General features: G+C 38.9%; 1 pseudogene; it reads right to left on the bottom strand.

Annotated features, from left to right (window-relative positions):
- Window positions 1-1,341: 1,341 nt before the first annotated feature.
- LOC137768295 (la-related protein 1B pseudogene) lies at window positions 1,342-16,788 on the bottom strand (annotated as a pseudogene).
- Window positions 16,789-17,840: the final 1,052 nt, after the last annotated feature.

Genomic DNA, 17,840 nt, shown 5'->3' on the forward strand with positions numbered 1-17,840 from the left:
AAAGTTTTAATCTTTGATGAACTCCAATATACTATTTTTTCTTTTGTATTTTTTCTTGTGCTTTTGTTGTCATATAAGGAACAGTTGCCTAACCCAGGTTCACAAAGATTTATGCCTGTGTTTTCTTCTAAGAATTTTATAGTTCTAGGCTCTTACATTTAAGTGTTTAAAATGGGTTCCTGGACCCAAATCCAATGTGGGTGGCAGGGGGTAGGTCCCTACACACCAGCAAACAATTATCAGACACCAGCAGGGTGCCCAAGAGTTCACCTCAATTCTGATATTATCTACCCAGAGATAGCATCATATTCCACAGGTTGAGGGCTCAATTCTCTAAAATTGCCCCACCCATCCACTTCAGATGCCAGTTGTAAGCCCAGGTTATTTCTTGTATTTCTGATTGGCTGGCTATAAATCAGAGGTTCCTGCAACCTCCTCCTCCTCAAGTTCGATTAATTTGCTAGAGGGGCTCACAGAACTCTGAGAAACATTCTAACTTACTAGATCACTGGTTTATTATAAAAATATGTAACTCAGGAACACCCAGATGGAAAAGATGTGTAAGACAAGGTTACGTGGGAAGAGGCTTGGAGCTCCCATGTGCTCTCCAAGCGCACCACCCTCCTGGCACCTCCACGTGTTCACCAACCAGGGAGCTCTCCAAACCCTGTACTTTCTGGGTTTTAACAGAGGTTTCATTACATAGTTGTGATTGATTAAATCATTGACAATTGGTGATTGATTCAACATCAAGGTTCTTGCCCCTCCCAGAGGTCAGGGGGTGAGACTAAAAGTTTCAGCCCTCTAATCACATGGTTGATCAGCAAACAGGCCCCATCCTTAGGTCAAAAAGTCACTTCAGTAGCATAACAAAAGATACCTTTACTGTTCTCATCACTTTGGAAATTCTAAGGGTTTTAGGAGCTCTGCACCAGAAACAGGGTGAAGACTAGTATATATTTCTTACTATAAAACATAATATCACAGTGTTTCATCCATTTTGAGTTAATTTTTTGCGTATGGTATGAGGTAATGGTTCAATTTCATTCTTTCGCACATGGCCATCTGGATGTCCTGTCATCATTTGTTGAAAAGACTATTCCTTTCCCATTGAATGGTCTTGGCACCCTTTTCAAAAATCAGCTTACTGCATGGTTTATTTCTGGACTCTCAGTTCTATTCCATTGATCTAAATGTCTATCCTTATGCCAATACCACACTGTCTTGATTACTATAGCTTTGTGGTAAGTTTTACAAATTGGAAGTGTAATCCTTCAAATTTGTTCTTCTTTTCCAAGATTATTTTGGCTATTCTGGGTCCCTTGAATTTCTATATGAACTTTAGATCATCTTGTCAATTTCTTTATGACTGTCTTTATGTTTGTTTCCATCTATTTCCATGCATAAATCCTGTTCATTATAATAGAGAACACCATTGATAACATAAGCAAGTTCAGATGTAATTTTTGCCCTAGATTTGTGGTCGCCTGTTTGATCTCATCCAGGATGTTTTCTCAGGTAAAGTGGCGTCTCATTTATAATCAAAATCTTGTTTGGATCTTAGTCATCAATTTCACAGTCTGAATCATTATCAGACCAATCAGTAAATGTGTTTTTTCATCCTCCTATTTGTTGCATGTCTTCATCAAATAAAAAAAAAATCAAGTCTTGTTCTTCTGGAGGATGCAGTTGATTTAATACCTCATCAGGCACAGACATTGACTCCTTCAGTTTCATTGGAGATGCACAGCGTCCCTCTTTTTACTTCTATCCAAGGCTTTGAGTCTAAGTCAGCCAAACCAGAAGAAAATCTCTAGACATTGCTTGAAGATTAGTTGTTTCAGTATTTTTCTTTGGACTCAGTAAGACTTCCAATTCTTGAAGAATTTGGGGCAGACACTGTATATGAACCGGAGACTTGGTCTGATATGAACTCAAAACAGCAATTTTTTTAAGGTCTTCCATTCTTCCATCAAGAAATAAGTTTCTTGCAACATGTGAAACTACTCTTAATTAGAATAAAATGAATATCTGCTCAACCTTAACCCTTGCATTAAGCAAGTGATTATAACAGATGAAAAAGATTTTCATCCTTCCCATGTCACTAACATCTTCCCTCCAGAAGCGCTCCACTTATTGCTCACTAAACTGATGGCCCATTCATCAACTGACAGGATACCTACCGCCTTAAACAAATGTGTCTATTTCTGACTCAGGAAATGGAAGCTTCTAGAGTGGAGGATCTCAATTAGTGGCATGGCTGAAGAGTAGAAGTTCACTGCAGGAAAACCACATTTAAAGCATTGTCAAAACACCTGTGTATGCTCAGTATCTCCCGTGCTACCCCACTCCCGGAATATCAGGATAAGGGTAGAAGAAATAGGAAGGTGAGAAATATTTATCTGGGAAAATTTCACAGGTCAATCTGATAACCACTGTTCTACAGTCATGCAGAAAGAAACAAAAGTTTCATAAGCCAACAGGAGCCAATCCTCCATCCCTGGGGGAAGAAGAGAGAGGAAAAGGGGACTGGGCTTAAAATCAATACTTCGTTTAATTCAGACCATACAGAAAACGAGAATTAGAAATGGGCTACTCAGTCTTTTTTTAAGAGCTTCTTTATTTCTTTATTTTTATACAACTTTTATTTTTTATTAATTTTTTTGATTTTTTAAAAGTCTATTGAATTTGTTACAGTATTGCTTCTGTTTTATGTTTTGGTTTTTTTTTTTTTGGTTTCTTTTTTTCATTTTTTTTTTTCATTGCTTCTTACTGCTTTATTTATGTTTTGGTTTTTTGGCCACGAGACATGTGGGATCTTAGCTGCCTGACCAGGGATCAAACCCACAATCCCTGCATTGGAAGGCAAAGTCTTAACCATTGGACTGCCAGGGAAGTCCCTATACAACTTTTAAAGGTTACACTCCATTTACAGTTATTACAAAATATTGGCTATATTCCCCATGTTGTACAATACATCCTTGTAGCCTATCTTATATACCCAATAGTTTGTACCTCCCACTCCCCCACCCCTATATAGCTCCTCCCCTTTTCTTCCCATTAGTAACCGCTAGTTTGTCCTCTGTATCTGTGAGTCTGCTTCTTTTATGTTTTATTCACTAGTTTGTTGTATTTTTAGATTTTACATATAAGTGATATCATACAGTATTTGTCTTTCTCTGTCTGACTTATCTCACTTAGTACAATGCCCTCCAAGTCCATCAATGTTGCTGCACATGGCAAAATTTGATTCTTTTTTATGGCTGAGTAGTATTCCATTGTGTGTGTGTGTGTGTGTGTGTGTGTGTGTGTGTGTGTGTGTGTATATATATATATATATATATATATATATATATATATACACATATATACACCGCATCTTTATCCATTCATCCATTGATGGACACTTAGGTTGCTTCCATGTCTTGACAATTGTAAGTGATGCTGAACATTGGGGTGCAGGTAATCTTTTTAAATCAATTCTTGGGTTTTTTCAGATATATACCTAGGAGTGGAATTGCTGGGTCATATGGTAGTTGGGCTACTCAGTCCTGCCAACCAAAAGGGCAGAAGCAATGAAAGGACCATAAGAGTGGAGCAAAAAGTTTGAAAAAGATAAAGAAACATATATCAGAAAAAAATTGATGACATGCAAAATAAGAAGAATGGTAGAGCAGAGAGAAAAGAGTGAGCAAAGAGCTTGTCCTAGGGAGTCAGTCAGGATATGGGAATTTATGCAAGAGACCGCTGATTTAAAATGGAATTACAGACACAGAACCAGGGAAGAACCCTTGGGGAATGGCTCTAATTTTATTTTTGAGGAAGTGAACAAGGATTTGAGAAGAAGCAAAAAAGAATAAGTAGCAAATTTAAGGAACTTTTTTAAGAAGAGAAAATAAACTTTGGAGAAAGAAAAAAATGAAAGAATAGCATAAAATGTTCAGCATGAGAGACCCATTCAATTTAAGACATCTTATTTTCCAAGTATATGAGGCCAGCCTGTCTTTGACGGAGACTGTATAAAGTTAGATTTATAAACATCAGAGTTGTATCTGGCAGGGAGAATAAGAGTGAAATAAGGCAAGCAACCAATTAATTAGCCTCCAGTGCTCTTACATAGAATTTCAAGAATCTACCGGGTAAGCCACTTTTTAAGGAGATGCTGTAGGAGACTTTGTTAATATTTCCCTGAGGGAAGCGACAGATCAGTTAAGGAATACAGCCAGACCAAAGGCATTGCTGAATTTTTGTGTGTACTTTCAACTCAGATAAAATCATGAGTGCTGTGTTTCCAATTTTCTTATTAGGTACTATTTGCAATACTTAAAATTTTTCTTTTGCAGTTCCACAGATGTTCTGTTATGCAGTTAGCCAACAGGAAGTGATTTTCGTAACACGTTTTGTTTTTTACAACATCATTTTATTTTTTATTGACGTTTCAGTGAAATTATTCATCACTGTATTGATTGGTTCACCTAGAAACTAGGGAGATTGTGGTACTGAGGAGCTGGAGTGAGATGGTTCCAGGTCCAAACCCTACTCTATCACTTGCTAGATGTGTAATTCAGGACAAAATATCTCATCTCTCTGTTCTAAGGTAATCCCACCTCAAAGGAGTAAATTAAGCAATTTTTATAGAACATTCGTTACAATGCCTTGTACATAGTAAATGCTCAATAAATAGCCATTATTGTTATTATTATTATTTTTTGGAACAATCCTTGTCCTAAAAAAACACAAAGCCTATATTCAAAAGAAAAGGAAGGAAATAGACACTTAGTAGCATTAGGAAGAAGAAACGGGCTTAGTCTCTTATTTTAAAGTGGGGATAATAAAAATACCAAAGTGGCTGTGAACATTAAATGGAACAGCACATATGAAGTACCCCCACACAGTGATCAATCAGTGTACTTAATGACAAGCACCTGGTTGGTGCTGGCTAGAAACGGGCCTTTTCACTGCTCTAAGTTGAGAAGGGTGATTGTGCTATATCAATAACCAGCAGGGGAGCCTGGCCACACTGACACCAGGTCAAAAATGGTAATCTTACAATAGCACCATGACCATATCAAAGTACTGCAAAGCAAGCCCTATGCTAATGCAAAGATTTGTCATTATTAGAACGGAGATTCAGATCAAATATACATAATTGGAAAAAAAAAACCTTTTGAGTGAGTGGTTTTGCTTCCAAACAAAAAGATCTTGGAACCTTGAGATGGAAGAAGCGGGCACCGAGGAAGGAGAAAAGAACCCAGAATGGGGAGATTCGAAGTCCATGTTGTCTATTTCACAACTGAATCACAATTTACTTGAGCATTTGGAATCAAGGTGAGGACAAACAGTGTGGTTGCCTCCGGGCAGCTGAGTGAAGCAGACATGGAAGGGCTTTGGCACTGGGCAAGTGAGGGAAAGGAAGCCAAAATGGAAGTGGACCTGAAGGGGGATGGAGGAGAGGCAGTGCTCTTTACAACTGAGCTGACCTGAACATCAGGAGAGGTGTTTTCCTGAAAAACAGAAAATTTAACCATTAGTCGATGAGCTTTATGCCTGGATTTGGGCTTTTGTTGAGATGTGTTGGTATCACGTGGAAACATCTGACAAGTCCCTTCTCGTGACCCAACATGGGAAGCCAGATTGATTTGGAAGGTTATGCTGTGGTTTGGAGGCTATTTAAACTTTAGTATTTTGTTTTATCAGCATATAGAGCTCCAGACTGAAAGGTTTCTCAGTAAGTCCAACATAACCAGTCTTTCCATTGACATACGGACAGGAAGGGCCACTGCACGTGGGGGTGGAGGCTGTGCCTTGCCCACAGAAGGTCCCCAGAGGGGTGAGTGGGAATAGATCTAGCCTGATGTTTTCACCAAGATGCAGGACAGGAGCTTTTTAGTAACTCGTACAGTCGTTCTACGTGAGTTAACAGTGGGTATGGGAATTGATTTCTGTTGATTCCCTTAAGCCCAAGGTATGTTGTGTTTAGGAGCCGTTTGGACCTAACAAACAAACAAATGAACAATCAAACACTAGACTCATACTTGTCACAAGATGAGCACAGTATGAGAGGCTTATTTATGGACGTGGGACTGAAACTGACAGAGGGAAGGGGAGATTCATGTCTCTCCTTTCATCTCACACTTACGTCGTGGGCCTACAATCATCCCTGGGTGGAACGTAAATGGAATTCAAAGTATTGCCTCACTCTCTTTCTCTTGATGTTAGGATACTAGCAGATACTCTCAAAAGAGGTGATTGAAGAGAGTTTAATGAAGGGACCTTCTACAAAACTGTGGGCAGGGTTAAGGGAAACCAATAAAGGATGGTGATTCCCCACGGTTGGCAATCTGTAAGTCAGAAGCGACAAGGGAAGGAGTAGTTACCAGAATTTCCAGGGATGAGCTGCCCTTCAGGAGCCATGACCTTTTGTAGAGAAGAAACACAGTCACAACCAAGAGTGCATTTCTTCCTTATAGTGCCGTCGTAATAACCCCTATGCCACTCAAAGAAGAATGTTCTGGAGTCAAGGTCAAATGGATTCTTCTTTCTTCTTCCTTTCCACCAATTTTCGAAAAGCTTTACACATTTTAAAGGGCATATTGAACTCTGACTTTCTTTTATAGGTTTTTGTTTTTCTATTATTTCTGATTGCTTTTAATTTTTCTTGTAGAGAAGCAGTACCTCCCTTCTTCTCTATGTTATGAATGTATTCCAGCTTCTTACTCATGCTAACTATTACATGGAAGTCATTCCATTTTTATTCTTCTTAAAGAACACTGACTCTCCCTTTTAATTTGGATTATTGATTTCTAGGCCTGCTGAAGAATTGTTGTTCTGAGACTTATTTGTAAAAAATGATTATAAGAAGTGTAAGTAATTGTATTACTGGGTTAGTTTATCTTTTCTTTTATCCCACACTTTTTCCTAGTTTTTCACCCTTGATTAGATGAATAATATCACTTAGTGACATGCAAAAGAAGATATGAGTGACATCTGTTTTTTAAAGTGCTAGGTTTTGTTTTTACTTAATTCTAATTTATTTTATTTTTTTATTGAAGTATAGTTGATTTACAATGTTGTGCCAGTCTCTGCTGTACAACAAAGTGACCAGTTATACACATATAGACATTCTTTTTTTTATATTCTTTTCCATTATGGTTTATCACAGGATATTGAATATAGTTCCCTGTGCTATTCAGTAGGACCTTGTTTATCCATCCCATATGTAGTAGTTTGCATCTGCTAATCCCAAACTCCAAGTCCTTTCCTCCCTCACCCTCCTCCCCCTTGGCAACCACAAGTTTATTCTCTATGTCTGTGAGTCTGTTTCTGTTTTGTAGATAAGTTCATTTGTGCCATGTTTTAGATTCCACATATAAGTGATATATGGTATTTGTCTTTCTCTTTCTGACTTATTTCACTTAGTATGATAATCTCTAGTTGCATCCATGTCGCTGCAAATGGCATTATTTCATTCTTTTTTATGGCTGAGTGGTATTCTATTGTACATATGTAGCACATCTTCTGTATCCATTCATCCATCAATGGACATTTAGGTTATCTCCATGTTTTGGCTATTGTGAATAGTGCCGCTTTGAATATAGGGGTGCATGTATCTTTTTGAATTAGGGTTTTGTCCAGGTATATGCCCAAGAGTGGGATTGCTGGATCTTATGGTAATTCTATTTTTAGTTTTCTGAGGAATCTCCACAGTGTTTTCCATAGTGGCTGCACCAACTTACATTCCCACCAACAGTGTAGGAGGGGTCCCTTTTCTCCACACCCTCTCCAGCATTTGTTATTTGTAGACTTTTTAATGATGGCCATTCTGACTGGCGTGAGGCGGTACCTCATTGTAGTTATGATTTGCATTTCTCTAATAATGAGTGATGTTGAGCATCTTTTCATGTGCCTACTGGCCATATGTATGTCTTCTTTGGAGAAATGTCTATTAAGGTCTTCTGCCCATTTTTCGGTTGGGTTGTTTTTTTGTTGTTGAGTTGTATGAGCTGTTTGTATATTTTGGAGATGAACCTCTTGTCTGTCGCATCATTTGCAAATATTTCCTCCCATTCTGAAGGTTGTCTGTTCATTTCTTTTATGATTTCCTTTGCTATGCAAAAGCTTGTAAGTTTGATTAGGTCCCATTTGTTTATTTTTGCATTTATTTCTATCTACTTAATTCTAGAATGGCTTATCTGGTTAATGTGGAATGGGCTTTTATATTTCTTGCTGGCTGCTAACTGAGAGAATACCAACCTTCAGCTACAGGTTAGATCATCTTTAGATGTAATGTAATATGAAAACCAAGTCTTTAATCACCTTGAGATAAGATAAACTCTTGACTGTCATGTGTATTATTCCAACTGCTAACATGCTGTTGGTTTCACCATTTGGACCTATGCAAAAACCACTACCTGCAGGATAGCAGAGTGACATGAAGTATGGGGAGTGCCAGGGGAACCAGCACCAATGATGAAAAGTGAGAACTGCCTGTACCTCGTCTTCCCCACTTATCTGTGATTTCAATCAGGCTTTAGGCAAAACACTGAAGCCCACAAAGGGAGCTAGGGGAGATGTAAAACAATCTTGGCAAAGAGTCCTTGATATGAAGGACCTCATCCCCTAAAAAGCACATGCCACAAATGTACTTTAAAAAGAAAAAGGCTGTGTACGTAATGTTAGAATAATGATGTCAAGAGCAAATGACCTAAATGGTCCTGCTCTGTTTCATTATTATTCACTGAGCCAAAAACTGTCCACAAAAACCAAAGACATAATGGTCCTAAGCATTGAGAAGACATGAGACAGAGAGGTCAAAGACATTTCAAGGCCTCCAAGGTTCACCATGGTCTGGATCCCACACTCTCCCATCTGTTTTAGGGACCTTATGTTTTTTATTATTTCTATCCTCTCCAGAATCTTTAACTTCTGCATCCTTCTCTCTCTTCTGTCCATTTTCTCACACTAAAAATAAAAAATAAAAGCAGGAAAAGAAAAAGAAAAGAAAAGCAAAAAGAAGAGAAGAAAGGAAAAATAAACTATTTTAAATTCACTTCCCTTTTTGGAGATTCCCCTTCACCACTAAACTCAACGAGGAGATCATTTACATTTGCTGACATCGTTTCCTTACTTCCCACCAATTTCTCAACATATTTCCATCTGGATTCTTCTCTTACCAAAATATGAAACTATTTTAATAAAGATCACTAACACTAATAATTTTCTTGTCACCAGATTCGATCTATATTTTGGTCCTCATCTTCATTCAGTAGCCACACTGATGACCAACCCCTTCTTTAAACACTCTTATCCTTTGGCTTCCATGATACCATGCTCGTCCGGTTTTCCTCCTTCATTTGTGGCTGCTACTTCTTCAGCCTCTTTTTTGGTTCATCCTCTTTTACGCTGCCTGTAAGTTCCTCAAGGTTCAGTTGTAGGCTCTCTAGTCTACCTCCTTAGGCAATTGCAAACACACCCACAGCTTAAATACCATATATCTTAAATGTGCACCTATCTTGGACCTTTCCTTTGAGCTCGGGACCAAGATAGCTATTTGAAATATTTGTTGGCATGTCTCAGAGGCACTTCTCCCTCAAACACCCCAAATTAAACATATGGAAGTCTGGTTCAAGATGGTGTTGTAAGAAGATACTGAACTCACCTCTTGCCATTGACACACTGAATCTACAGCTATATATGAAACAGTTTCCTCTGGAGGCGGGGTGGGGGGGAACTGGCAGAGCAACTCCTTCACATTGGGCAAACGAGGGAAATCGCATCGAAGTGGGTAGGAGAGGTCGAGACACAGTCTCACCGTAAACCCCACCTCCCGGCACGGTGACCCACAATCAGAAGGGAACTCAAAACACAGAGCTTCTCCTTGAGAAGTGAAGGGTTTAAACCCCACATCAGGCACCCTAACTTTTAAGACCAGCACCTGAGATATGAGGCCGCAAAAACATTTGGCTATGAAGATCAGTGGGGCTCATGCCCACAAGACCCTTGAGACTCTGGTGAACTGCGATACAGCTCCTAATGGGCTCCCACACAGACCCACCCACCCCAGGGCCCAGTGCAGAAGCAGCCCTGTGAAAAGCGCCCAGGCTTTATGTGAAAGAGGCTCATTTGCTAATTTTAAAGTGTTGGTCTGAGGAAAAGGGGCCTGCTGCGATACTGTCTGGGGATGGAAGCTTGTGGGCACCATCTTCCTGCTCTCCCTCTGCCTTGCTAAACCTGGCAGGAACCATCTTCTTTTTTTTTTTTATTCCTTTTCTTTTCTTCTTTTTTTTTTCTATTTTTTCTTTTCTTTGTTTCTTTTCTTTTTCCTTTCTTTTTTTGGCAGGTGCCATCTTTGCACTCACCCTCTGCTTCACTTCAGCCAGTGGGAGCCATCTTCCTGCTTTCCCTCTCCCACACTCCACAGCCCTAGTATCTCCCAGAGGGGAGCTTCTACAAGCATCTGGTGCCCTGGTCTTTACATCTGGTGACCCAGCTTTGTGTCTGCCACCCAGGGACACTCCTTGACAACCTGGCTGTAGAGGCTGGGGGTGGGGCTTTCTTTGCTCATCCTAGAGCTTTGGCCTTAGGGGGAGGCTTAAGGTTTTGCACACATCTAGGGGCTACAGAGCTGCCCTCAGGGAACATAGGCTGGGAGACATCAACTTTCTGCTCTCCCTCTGTCTAACTACAGCTCACCAGTATCTCCCGGAAGGAGCTTATACACTTGTCTAGAGCCCCGATTTTCGTGACTGCTGCCCAGGGCACACCTCCAGATCACCTGGCTCTGATGACCAGTGGGGATTGTGCTGGCAGGCCCATAAGACTACATATATGTGCATTCCATAAAAGCTGCTTGAGTGTCTGGCTTCCAATAACCTGAATCTAGGTACTGACTGAGATCATCCCCTTTGGGACACCAACTGCTCTTGGTCCAACCTCAACTACTGAGAGTTATTGAAAATAAAATAGGCTGCTTAAACAATCACAAAAGTTTGAAAGACAACCAAGAACTAGGGCAGGATTGAATGATAAGGTTCATCTCCTACACAAGGCCAACTCTTCAAGACTGGGAGAGGTGGCTACTCCACCTAATGCACAGAAACCAACACAGAGGGTCATGCAAAATGAAGAAACAGAGGAAAATGTTCCAAATGAAAGAACAAGATAAAACCTCAGAAAATAGACCTTAATGAAATGAAGATAAATAATTTGCCTGATAAAGAGTTCAAGTAATGATCCTAAAGAAGCTTTCTGAACTCATGAGAAGAATGGATGAACACAGTAAGAACTTCAACAAACAGACAGAAAATAAAATATCAAACAGAAGTCACAGAGCTAAAGAAACACAATAACTGAATTCAAAAAAATACTAGAGGCATTCAACAACAGACTACATGAAGTGAAGAAAGGGTCAGTGAACCCGAAGACAGGGCAGAGGACCTCACCCAGTCAGAGCAGCAGAAAGAAAAAGGAATGAAGCAAAGTGAAAATAGCTTAAGGGACTTATGGGACATCAACAAGTGGACTAAAATTCACATTACAGGAGTCCCAGAAGGAAAAGAGAGAGAGAAGGGGGAGGAAAACATTACGAAGAAATAACAACGGAAAACTTCCTTAACCTGGGGAAGGAAATAGACAACCCAGATCCAGGAAGCCCAGAGAGTTCCAAATTGAGCACGTGCTATATCCCCACAACTTAGTTCATCTATGATCGTGTTTTTTATTTTAGTAAATGTCACCAAAATCCATTCAACTGAGCAAGCCAGAAGCTTGGGAATTGTCCTTGCCACCCACCACTTAGTCATCCCCTATATTCAAATTATCACAAAGAGTTGTTCATGTTGCCTTCTGAATATCCCTTTTTTTTTTTTTTGGCTGTGCAGCTTGCGAGATCTTAGTTCCCCAACCAAGAATCAAACTTGTGCCCCCTACGATGGAAGTGCAGAGTCCTAACCACTGGACTGCCAGGGAAATCCCCTGAATATCCTTGAATCAATCAAATTCCTTTAATCTCTCCTACCACCATAGTCCAATCTACCCCCAGCTCTCACCTGGACCACTATAACAGCCTCTTAACTGGTCACCTCATATCCTCCATCCAATTTTCTATTCTGTTGGCAAACTGATTGTTTAATTTAACCTAAATATGATCATGTCATATTTAAAAGATTCCAGTTGCTTAAAAGGTTCCAGTTACTCTAAAGATTAAGACCAAAATTCTCACATATATAATGTGACCCCTGCCCCTCATTTCCAGTCTCATTTTTCATTACTCTCCCTCATGGGTGTGACTATCAGACCCCTGGTCACTTTGGCCTTCCTCCGGTTCCCAGAATGTACCATCCTCAGTCCTGCCTCAAGGCATTTACATAGTGTTCTTTCTCCCCAACTTGACCTAGTTAATTCCTACTCCTCCTGCAGATTTCAATTCAAATACCACTTTCTCAGGGAAGCATGCTCAGAACTACCAGCCTGGGTCAGAACCATCTTTTAGACATTATTATGGCCTCCTGTCTTTTTTCTTTCACACCACTTACCCTGGTTCAATATTCAATTCAATATTTGATCAGTCTCTGTCTTCCCAACCAAACTGTAAACTCCATGAAATCAGAAACAGCATCAGTTTTTCCATCACCATTGTAGCTCCAGCACCTAGCACAGCAGTTGGCACAAAGTAGAGGCTGAATAACTAAGTCAGTAATGGTGTTTTACTGTGCAAGGCAGGCAATAAGAGGTAAAGAAAGATATTAATTCTATGCCTCATGTAATAAATGTAAAAGGACTCAGAGGAGGAAAAAATCAATATGAATAAAATTTCTAGTGACATATTTATGAACCTTTTAGGAACCAGACCAAAAGGTAGTTGGGAAAGGATAGATAACTCCATGCCATGTCCTCTGCAGTGCTGTCAGCTTTAACCTGAAAAGATAAACTTCCCAATAATAGATTCTATAAGAAAACTTTAAAAAATGAAACAAGAGAAGAATAGCAGTTTATATTAAAATGCTGTAGTTTCAACTGAATTGCCATTAGAGTTCTCTGTAAAATAGATCTACCCCCCTCCTATACTACCCAAATACCTAGAAAAAATATATTTAAAAAAATAATGAGTCACAAAATAAAAAGCATGTATGATCAAATTGACAGAGCGAGTACAAGGTAGAAAAGCATGGTCCATATCATGCACAAGAGAAGACTATTCCAGATATACAAACAATTTTAGAGATACTCTTAAGCCAGGGGTATAATTGCAGTTAAGGGCCACATAGTAAATGTTTTAGGCAGGGTGGGGAATAGAGTGAGGCTGGAGAAGTGGTAAGTGAGCAAAATTTAAGACGCTCATGCTCAGGGTCAAGCAAGTACAAGGTCAGCCTTAAAAAGGAGCACCTCCTTAATATTGCACCCAAAGCACCTCTCTTACCACACCTTAGTCCCAGCCCTGATTTTAGGTTTTGTGAGTCATGCAGTCTCTGTAACAATTTCTCAATTCTGCCATTGCAGGGTGAAAGCAGTCATGGATATGTGAATATGTGAACATGGCTGTGTTCCTATAAAACTTTATTGATAAGAACAGGTGGCAGGGTGACTTTGGCCTGAGGGCCATAGTTTGCTGACCCCTGCCCCAAGCTCAGGAGCCACAAATACAAGGAACACAACTGGGCAAGAATAAAAAAGACCACAGTAAATAGAGCTGGACCAGAGGAGACCCTCCCTTTCAGGGTGGTTTTCCCTACTCCATACTGAGCCGTGGGCAGCAGTGGCATTTCCCAAGTCCTGCAGAATTTGTGACATGTTCCAAAATGTCTTTTTTGTTTTCTCTCACATTTGAATGTGGTCACATTTGACTGACTATAGAGCTTTGGTGTAAAAATAATTCCCCCTCAGAACTAGAGACACTGTCTGTTGTCTTTCAGTATCTTGTATTGATGATGGAAAATTCATTGATATTCTGCCTCATATTTTTTTGTCAGTAACCTCTCTTTTTTCCTCTGGGAACTTTTAGGATTTTCTCTTGATCTTCAGAGGGAAGAGAAAAATCCACAAGAAAGAATAGTGAATGGGAAACGTAAAAAAAAAAATGTCAGGACAGGATCCAATAATATGAATGAATTAACTTCCTTCATCAACAAACAGAAAAAAATTATTTTTTAAAAAATCCAGTCATATGCTTTTCATAAGAGCCGTATCTAAAACAAAATGACCCCAAACAACTTGAAATAAAGTTTTCAAAAAAAGATATCCAGGGTAAATGCTAGTAAGAAGGAAGCAAATATGGTGATGTTAATTTCACATGCAGTAAATTTCAAGATGAAAAATTTTGAATTTGGAAAAAGAGGAATATTTTATATTGATGAAAAGAACTAGCTACAAAAACAGAACAGTCAAAACTTTTACCTGACATAACTTGGAAAGTATAAAATAAAAATATTAATACAAAAAGAATTTGACAAATGCCCAAACACAGTGGGAAACTCATATATAGCAGAAGTTGATAGATCAAGTAAACAGAACTTAAGAAAGAACAAAAAGAATTGGAATAATATAATTAACAAACTTGATCAAAAATATATTTTAACTCCCCTCAAAAAAAAAGAAAGCATGCACATTGTTTTCAAACACCAATGAAATAGCTACAAAAATTGAAGGTAAACCCAGTCAAAGAGAAATACCTCAAATTCCAAGAAATTCTTGAAAGCAGAAATCATAATCTTGATTCTCTGATATCAATGAAAAAAGTTAGAAATTAAAAAGATGACAAAAACGCTTATAATGTTTCTGAAAAACTCTTAAAGAGGAAATTAAAACTAAAATTAGAAACTGCTTCTAAATAAACTAAAAATGAGAAAAAAATTATCTAAAACTTAAGTAATATACCCAAAGTAATACTCAGGGGATAATGTATCAACTTAAATAATACATTAAAAATCAAGAACGATTAAAAATAAATTGACTCAAGACACTAGAAAAAGAAAAACAGAATAACTCAAAGAAAATAAAAGCAATTAACAAAGAACTAATATAAAACTTATTAAGTAGACAATGCAACTTGTTCAGTAAGATTACAAGTTATTTCCTTGAAAGAGCAATGAGATAGATCTTTGGCAAGTGTGGTGATGACAAGAGAGAAACACCAAATAAACCACATAAGGAAGGGAGACAGCTGTAGAGATGGAGGAGATTTGTTTTAACTTTTGGAGGTTATTGAAGACCAATATCTCTATGAAGTGAATGATCTTATTGGAAAACATACATAACAAAACTTTCAAAGGGAGACAGAGAGAGAAACTACATAGATGAAAAAAACAAAGTTAGAAGGTATCTAAAAATTTTATGCAAAAGAAATGCTCTGGGGAAAGCTGACAGTGGCAGCATAGTTTTAAATCTCCACAAATCCCTCCCAAGAAATAGAGCAACTAGGATAGAGTTGAAATCTGCAGGAGGAGTAGGAATTAACTAGGTAAACTTGGGGAGAAGAAAAAGGCATCTGGGGAAGAGGAATAATTTATGCAAATGCCCTGAGACAGGACAGATCGTGGCATATATTGGGAATTGAAAGAAAGCCAAAATGCCCTGTGTGATCCCCATCTCTTGAATGTGGGTGGGAACTGGGCTTGCTTCCACCTAATAGAACATGGCAAAGGTAACAAAGATGGGCCTGATTACATGTGCCTGATTTCATTCCATAAAACTGCAACCCATCTTTTTTTTTTTTTTTAATATTTATTTTTATTGATTGATTGATTGATTGCTATGTTGGGTCTTCGTTTCTGTGCTAGGGCTTTCTCTAGTTGCGGCAAGCGGGGGCCACTCTTCATCGCAATGCGCGGGCCTCTCACTATCGTGGCCTCTCTTGTTGCGGAGCACAGGCTCCAGACGCGCAGGCTCAGTAGCTGTGGCTCACGGGCCTAGTTGCTCCGCGGCATGTGGGATCTTCCCAGACCAGGGCTCGAACCAGTGTCCCCTGCATTGGCAGGCAGATTCTCAACCACTGCGCCACCAGGGAAGCCCCCTTTTTTTTTTTTTTAATTTATTTTATCTTTATTTTTGGCTGTGTTGGGTCTTTGTTGCTTTGCACGGGCTTTCTCTCGTTGCAGCTTAAGGAGCTAATTCGGTTCTCAAAACAAATTGTTTTCCCCAAAAGAATTGTATGATTTGTATGACAAGTATACCCTATAATTGTAAAATAACTTGTTATATTTCTGTTGTTTGACCTAATTTAACCAATTGTTTACTTAACAACTGATTTTGCAGAATCTACGTGGAAAAAAGATGCTCATTGAATAACTCACATGCAAAAAAATTTGTGTAAAGAATTTCTCTATGTGAATAAGTAACTTTGATTTTAAAAATTGTCCTAACTGGGAAAAAAAAAAGAAACTGAAATCCTCAGTTCAGCAGTCGGTCCAGGAAAATGGACAGCTGCCAACAGCCACATGAGCTTGAAAGCGGATCCTTCCTCACTTGAGACTCCTATGAGACTGAAACCCTGACCAGTTCCTTGATTACAGTATCATGAGACCACGAAGCTGAGAACCTGGCTATGCCATGTCCAGACTTCTAACCCACAAAATCTGTGAGCTAATAGACACGTGTTGTTTTCAGCTGCTCACTTGTGGTAATATCATTATGCGATACATAAATAAGTCATGACCAGAAGGCAAATCGTCACTCTCATGAGGGAGAGGACTGTGGAAGTGATGGTGTGTGACTGCCAAGGCTAGGTCTTAAAAGGCAACGCAGCTTTTCATCTCACTCACTAAAATACTCTCTCTGGAAGCCTTCGGCCACCATGTCGGCAGTGTGGTTGCCTTAAGGTTGACACATTGAGAGTTGTCCAACCTAGTGCATGTAAAGGAACCACATGAAAAGGCCCTGAGATACAGAAAAGTGAGAAAGCCCAGCCATCCTCAGTTGTGCCAGCCCTCCACTGGTCCAGCTCCAGCCTCCATCTGAGACCCTAAGCCGAGAGCACACAGCTAAGTCCTTCCTGAATTCCTGACCCACGGAAACTGAGAGAAAGAACATTTTTTTAAAGCTCGAGTGATTTTTTTTTTTATACAGCAATGGGATAACTAGAAGAGATAAAAATAATAAAACGTATTGGTCTAAGTTGGAGAATACTAGAAAATCAATTCATTATTTTGAAAACTGGTTAATAAAAAAGGCAGAATCAAGCATTTATTCTGCTTTTCTTATATAAGCTATATATCCAGATACCCAAATAGTTTATGATGGGCAGTTTCCCTCTATAGACGTATTTCTGCTAAGAGCTGAAAAAGAGTGATCGAATGAGTTAATAGAATGAATGACCCCCAAATGAATTAATAGATGTAAACGTTAAGCTTCCATGGCTGTCAACATCACAAAAGGAGTGAACACAAGACATATGTGCCTCCTGATGGAAGAACATACCACCTATGACATAGTCTTGCCAAGAGACTAAATAAAACATTTAAGGATCAAGCCTCTAGATTTAAAGGAACTACCAATTGACAGGAAATACAGAGTCTAGAGGAAGACGGGAACCTACATCACAGGGATGCATTCAGCAAAAGCCAGACCTGTGGTGTCCAGTACAGTTGCTACGAGTCATATGTGACACTTTGAGCAATTGAGTCCAAATTAAGAAGTGACATAAATGTAAAATACAACACTGGATTTGTGTCCCAAAAAATAATGTAAAATATCTCAATAATTTTTATATTGATTACATGTTGAAATGATAATATTTTGGACATACTAGATTAAATAAAATGTATTATTTAAATATATTTTACCTGTCCCTTTTTACATTTCTTATTGTGGCTACTGGAAAATTTAAAGTTACACATGTGGCTCTCATT

Source organism: Eschrichtius robustus, chromosome 8 (genome assembly GCF_028021215.1).
Source record: "Eschrichtius robustus isolate mEscRob2 chromosome 8, mEscRob2.pri, whole genome shotgun sequence".
Classification (NCBI taxonomy): Eukaryota; Metazoa; Chordata; class Mammalia; order Artiodactyla; family Eschrichtiidae; genus Eschrichtius; species Eschrichtius robustus.